This window comes from Sinohyriopsis cumingii, chromosome 17 (genome assembly GCF_028554795.1).
Source record: "Sinohyriopsis cumingii isolate HCF-2022 chromosome 17, ASM2855479v2, whole genome shotgun sequence".
Taxonomy (NCBI): domain Eukaryota; kingdom Metazoa; phylum Mollusca; class Bivalvia; order Unionida; family Unionidae; genus Sinohyriopsis; species Sinohyriopsis cumingii.
The window spans coordinates 60991224-60997808 of record NC_142977.1 but is presented as its reverse complement, the minus strand read 5'-3'; the positions used below and the strand labels follow the sequence as shown (position 1 = coordinate 60997808).

General features: G+C 35.3%; 1 long non-coding RNA gene across 1 annotated transcript; it reads left to right on the top strand.

Annotated features, from left to right (window-relative positions):
• The first annotated feature begins 1202 nt into the window (after positions 1–1202).
• Positions 1203–4604, top strand: LOC149779060 (uncharacterized). The gene is made up of 2 exons (XR_016415367.1): positions 1203–3552; positions 4156–4604. It is a non-coding gene; the product is annotated as an uncharacterized LOC149779060 (long non-coding RNA).
• The last annotated feature ends 1981 nt before the right edge of the window (positions 4605–6585 follow it).

Here is a 6585-nt window from a genome sequence, read left to right as displayed (position 1 = left end):
TCACCACATTGTATTCGTGCTATGTTTTGCACGTCAATGTTGTCGAGTCCGTTAAACAGTATAAAACAACGCGTGTTTCTTCTGAGAAAACGATCATCGTTGTAAATACCTTGGCCAAGATAAACTGCATTACATCTTCGATTCTTTGACAATGAAAATTAAGATTGGATCTTAGCCTTTTCAGCATTGTTCAACGAGATGTCATCATAAACGATAATCTTATGTTCGTCCGAGTCTAGCTCAGAAACAGGAATAAGATCTTCTGGTGTTCTTATAACAAATATATCTTCGCCAGCACTAAGTTCATTCTTTACTTTTCGTTGTACTCGTTCAGCAATACATATTTGTCCTGTTGGTGATTGATCGTATACACGCGATCGTAGTTGAATATGTCGTTGAGCAACAGATTCATTAGCAGTTTTGTTTTGCCAGATCCAGTTCGTCCGACTATCAGGTAATGACAGTCCGATAGCTTATAGTTGTGTTTATTTTTTATTACTCGCTCGGTATCAAAGTTTATTATGCTTATCATATAACATCTTCAGAATATTTTGTCAGCAGCAATTACAATAACATGAGCTGCTACACAAAACTTGGTACATTATACAGTAGTTCATCCGGTGAAACAATGTAACAACAACAGATGTTGATCTAACAAAATATCTCAAGAAATCGGATGACATAATTACCGGCAACTTTATCATGTCAGGACAACGAGTATTAGATCGAGAAGCAACATATCCTACTGTCAACGTCAATAACACGCAAGCTGTCCAAAGATAACTGGGTAGAAAACGTAAAATTTGTCAGACATGGGCGTCAACAAGATAACATCAACTGCGTTTACAACAACATCAAATCTAACATACAAGGATTATGTCGATGATATGATTACTGGTTATGCCGCAATACGAGTAGCAAAATCCGGCGACATAATCACTGGCACGCTAAACATGGGATCAAACAAAATAACAACGACATATTATCCATTATCCTCATTTGATCTGACAAATAAATCGTACGTCGACGTGGCAGCAAATAATGCAGTTGCTGTTGAAGATACATCCGCTCAAGCTCTTTACGTTAAGCGAACAGGAGGCAAAATCACAGGAGCCATCGACATGGTGACAAATAAAATAACGTCAACATATGCTCCTGATGCCGCATCAGATATTATAAATAAACTACACGTAGATAGTGTTGTTGTTGGCAGCAAAATACGAGCTCGAAGTAACGTCGGTTATATTCCACATCTAGTTGATTCGGCAGATAATCGTTGAGGTTTTACAACGACAGCATCAACACATTATCCTGGAAATAATCCGAATTTTGCTTTCGCATTTAACGGCGCCATATCTGTAGGTCCCGAGCGGACAGCATATGGAGAAACGAACAATTTTTGGATCAACATTCAGTGCCCCGTATCTGTTACAATTTGGAAGTTTCATTTATGAGGACGATTAAATGCTGGTGTCGGTCGCATATACAACTGGAGATTAGAAGGATTGACAGATAATACCACATGGATAACTGTGTACAGCGCAACGGATGTTTATATTACAACGAGTCCACAGTTTACTATCGCCGATGCTAACATGGTTAACAACTACACTTACTTTCAGCTCTATGTTGTCAGCGCAGGAAGTCCTTATCCTGGTTTGATAATGTTTCAGTTGTACGCGATCGACGACCTAACATAGGTTGTTGTGATTTAGTGTAGATGTAATGTATAATGTCTGTTTATCCTCGTCGATCGGAGTCGCAAAAGAGTTTTATTAGATCCTTTGACAGAAATATTGGTGGTAGCTAATATTGATCAACTAGACCCAGAGAGTGCAAATTAAGCACGAGCTGCAAGAATAATTGCTAAAATGAAACGTTTAACTTTAGAATCACTTGGTTTAACAGATAACGAAGACAACTGTGCCAGAATTGCAGGTATTAGAGGTCCGTAGCTAAAGCAAGCTATCCGAGACTTTGATATTATCAGTAAATATTGTCATCCAAAAGATTGTGAGGAGCAGAGACTAAAAGTTGAGTCGCCGCTGTTGACAAAGACGTTGATTAACAAAGAAAATTATAAAACTATTAACATATCTAAACTTGTAAAAGCAAAATCGCACGGCGGAAAAAAGCCAGAAAATGATCGAATAAAACAAGTTCATGATGAACTTAATGAACTAGCTGAAGTAAATAAAAACATAGATTAACAAAAACTCGCAATATAAATGAGAGTTTTACTAAACGCAGAATATTTCGTGAGCATGATGATGCTAATCCACTGGCAACAGGATATCTGATATTGGTAAACTAGCTAACAAATATTGACTATAAATAAAATTCTGAGCAACAGATAAATGCTGCACTGATAACAGTAAACGCTATTGAGTCAGCGATAGAGTATTGTAGCGATGCTGAGAAAAATCTATTCTATAACACACTTGACGATATAACAAGTCTTAACAATTTTATTAAACCTGTTAAACTAGATGCAGGTAATATTCTGATAAAAATATTTCACTAAAAGACTACAAAAAGGAAGCTGGAAAGTTACTAACGGAAAACAAATACAAAAAATATAAAAGATCTGGCTGTCTGGTTTCCAAACCTACCTGCAAATAACATCAACTTGGATGTTGATAAACGTGGACTTTTATCTTTGCAACATCATATGTAATACTTGTACAACATGTGTTACTTAAAAATTTCAGCAACTTTGATTTATTAATATCAAGAGGTTATATCGAATCAACAAAAGATGCTCACGAAGATAATGTGAATGATGCAACCAAAAGAAGCCACATTTTAACCTACCATCTGTACCGATCATGCAAGTTTTATTAATTATCCTAGATACAAGGATACAGCATCTGAGATGTATGATGATTAAATAAATTTTCTTGCTGATCATGTTAATAGTAAATTTCGTGATCTGGTTGATAAAGCTGCTGCTAAGAAAACGTTTAATTTTATGATGTAAAATTTGTTAGCGCAGTTCAACAATGACTACAAAAGATGTGATCGACTTCAAACCATATATCATCCAGTCTCTAAGACAACGACAGCAACGAGCTGATCAAATATTACAGGTAATATCACAAAAAGACTTTATTGTATCAGACGCGCCAGAAAATATTACAGCAGAATCATAAACGTGTTATCTCGATTGCCAAGAGCAGGAATAGCATCATCATGAGAAACAGCAAATCCATCATTGCTGATAGTATCTGGAGCAGCTATTATATTATCGACAATAGATAAAAGAATAGAGCCAACATATGAGATCAAGAACGCTTCTTGTAAGATAGCAGCAGAGACTTGGAGTAAAATACTGAATCAAGTTCAAGCTTATCTCCGAGGTGAAATGTTTATCATGCTAGATCTGATACAAAAACTACGAGTCAAAGAGGATTTACTTGTTGATATGATACCAAACAGAGCTTTGAAATATAAGAAACTGTATTTAGCAAATATTGTGTGCAATATGAAATACAGTGGAAGATATTGCAGTGGAAGATACCACGTTAAAGATGAAGAGAATTCCCTTTCAGGGTAAGCATATGACGATTATACTTAACAAGGAGAAATATAGCACATACTTCAAAAATAGAAACAAGATAAAGTTGTCTCTGGTTTGCAATAATTATTCGGAATATTTTGAAAAACTAGCAATGATCAACAAAGAGCTCGTTAAAGCTATTGGCAATCTCTGTGATCTAATATCGCAAAACAAATACACACAAATTACAGTAGACGATGAGCTAAAACAAGTCACATTAATAAGACAATAGTTTCTAATGGAAACATTATCAAAATGTTTGAACCTGATTTTCTTATCAGCGATAAAATTAATATGCATTTGTTCTGTCATGATGATGAGAGTTATATTATTGCAAAAGCTGAAACGTTAAAAATGTCTCGATAAGTCTCTAGAAATTGTTCGTGATGTATAAAAATGTAGATGCAGTAAAATTGCTAGCAATTTCATTGTCAAATTTTGCGTGAAATATAAGCAGTCTTGGAAAAGGGGACGTTTCTGGATCCAACCGCTATTTTGTTTGACGACGGCGGATATTCAATAATATATCCTCAATTGGTAATTATCTATGTAATAAATTTTGTTGTCTCAGCACAGTTGTTTTCCCATTTGTTTAGACTAACTGGAGGGGGCCATGGAGGGCGGAGGAGAATCATGTTTTCGTCCAGTACAAAGTAGGGTTTTGGGCCAGAAACCCCCTTGTACTATTACTAACTTTCCTTCGAGGGTAAAAAGATGTAGACGCCCACGGACTAATAGAAATGCTGAGTTTGCCAATACTATCGTAAATATTGGAATCAACTGGAAGGAAAAAGATATATCAGATCTTATAGATGTACTACAATCAATTTTTATTTCCCAGTATAAATACGTTCAAAGATCATTGATTGGAAGAGGCAAACTCAAGATGGCATCCAAAGAACGAAAAACATTATTTCGCAAATTTCTCAAAGTCATGGGTCAAAATAAACAAACAGTGACGTTTACAAATGGTCAAATCAATATAACGAAGACACCTTCAGGACGGAAAAAGACCTCACCAGAGAAAAAAAAAAAGAGCACAATCAAAATGATAGACTGTCTTAGTTAAATTGTTTAATATATATATGTGTATATATATATGTATGTATGTATGTATGTATGTATGTATATATATATATATATATATATATATATATATATATATATATATATATATATATATATAGGTTAATAGTTTGATATAGAGAGAGAAAAAAAAGTTCTATTGAATGTTGTAGCACTTTCATTAAGACGCGTTCTGAACATTAATACAACAATATAATATCCACATTTGTTCTTTATGATTTTTGTATTTAAGTCTTTATAATAAAAATTATGACATTTAATGTTCATTGTTGTAATTTCTTTTTCATTATTGCATTTTCTCACATTATTAAAAATAACGATTTTAAATCGTACTTGGAAAAATAAAAACAATGACCCCTAATTGGATAACTTCCTACCTGCCTACCTGCAACCTACCTGGGCTAGGCTTGTGTTGTTATGGTTCAGCCAGAAAGTCGTGCTTAAAATGCTTGATCCATTTCATCAAAAAGGAATAAGACTCTCTCTCTCTGAGCATTTAGGACATCTCGTAGAGATATGCTTTCTGTACAGTATGCCCTCAAAAGTAAGTTAGAACCCTTTGAATCCTGCTTTTATCATATGTATTCCAATCCAAATACAAAACGTGTTTGCATCTTAACTTTCTTGCAAGAGTAAACATCTAGTCTAAAATGTAACTTGTTTGCTATCACTTTGAGTATTTTTACGTAACGTATGGACTGTTGTTCATCCTAAGTTTCTTTTCTATCTTCTATTCATTGACACACACCATTTACATTTCCCGTTGATTGGGAATCTTCATATATTACCCATAACATTTCATTTTTTGCTTTAAATTGTTTGATTTTATTATCGCTGGTCGATAACGAACCTTTAATCAGTTGTAAATAATCTTATATATAACCTTTTCTATGGCGCTAAGTGGCCTTACAACGCTGGAGCGCTGTAAAACCACAATCAGTCAGTCATGGGATCGATATGACCTGTAACACTTTCAGGGTCCCTTCGGCCTACTTATGCATCACGCTGCCTTTAGTGGCTTCTATCGGTCATCCAGTTTCTTATACTATTCGTTTAATCTCACACTCTTTATAATGGAAACTATATTCCTGATAAAATAATATAAGTGCATCCTAATTCATCGCATTTTCCTTACCTCTGAACAGAACAAACATTCCAACCGGAGTCTAGACCTTTTGCCTCGAGAAAAAAAAATCTGGACTGCTGCTCTGTTGTATAAGTAATTTTTTAAATCACGAGACTTTGCCTTGGACCCCACTCTCCAAATCATTAACGTCTCAATTAGATCTCAAGGTTATCTAACCGCCATTAAAATACATGCCCCTTCAGAGTCTCGAAAATTCTACATTTTCTCGCTTCTTCCCTATACGGATCTCTGCGAAGTTTCAACTTACGACAAACGCTTCAACAAGTACAAACGCTATGTCTGCAACCTTTCGACCCCAGGTCCCCAGGCTATTTCGATAATCAATACCCAGTATTTAACCCCTGTCCAGTTTCGTCTGTCATCGTTACCAGATAGATCAAAGTCAGAACCAAATGCACTCAGATGCTAGCATACTTAAACATGCCATGGACTAATCTAGTGCAAAATCACTTACATCGATTTAAAATTGCTATATTTTACAATGATACCTGCAACATTGACTCTGTTACAATCGCTATGGACTTTTACAATGGTGGCCAGGTACCACTCTGGGTCAAGAAAAGAAGAGCTCGGGTCTATCATGATGAATAACATGGTAGTATGAATTTGTTTTCAACACGCGCAGCTTTCGTTGTGACATCGTATTCAATCCAGTTTATACTTGCTCATACCATTAGGATGACCTCGTCCAAATATGTGCAAGTAATTTAACAATTCTTTTGGCTTATGTACTTCTCGGTGCGTGACAATAGTAACATTCCAAAGGAATATGGATGTATTAGGACCCAAATGA